Source organism: Tarenaya hassleriana, unplaced genomic scaffold (assembly GCF_000463585.1).
Source record: "Tarenaya hassleriana unplaced genomic scaffold, ASM46358v1 Cleome217, whole genome shotgun sequence".
Taxonomy (NCBI): Eukaryota; Viridiplantae; Streptophyta; class Magnoliopsida; order Brassicales; family Cleomaceae; genus Tarenaya; species Tarenaya hassleriana.
The window spans coordinates 81,340-81,855 of NW_010965517.1; positions in this window are offsets into that span (position 1 = coordinate 81,340).

Here is a 516-nt window from a genome sequence, read left to right on the forward strand (position 1 = left end):
GGAACCAGGGAAAGCAAATACATATATAAGGTGGGGAAGGTTTGGCTCGCCCTGTAACAACCCGTAAATTAAAAAAATTATTAAAAAAAATGATGATGACGATCGATCGATCGACCAAACACGATCGACCGATCGTCGGTCGGAATACAAAGTGACAACGACGACCATTTGACGAAAAATTCCACGCCGCCGCTACCAACTCCGCACTCCTATCTCCAGTCCCACACGGTTTTGGCTTTCTGCCAATAAAACGAGTCTTCGTTCCTCTCTTTCACAAGATACCGAGAGAGAAAGAGAGGCGTGTCAAGCCTCAAACGGAATCCTTGTGGCCTCCAAACGGTATCAATAGACTCCTCCCGCAGCCACAGTGTCACCAACGCCGAAAACGTCGACCGAAACGGTCTGAAAGTGAGTGGCTCGGGTTTTGTTTGGAATTTCTGTTTTCACCGTTTAATGGTAGAAATCGGTATTTTGCGTAAATTTCGGGTATAGAAACGATGGGTTAAGGTCTGGAAA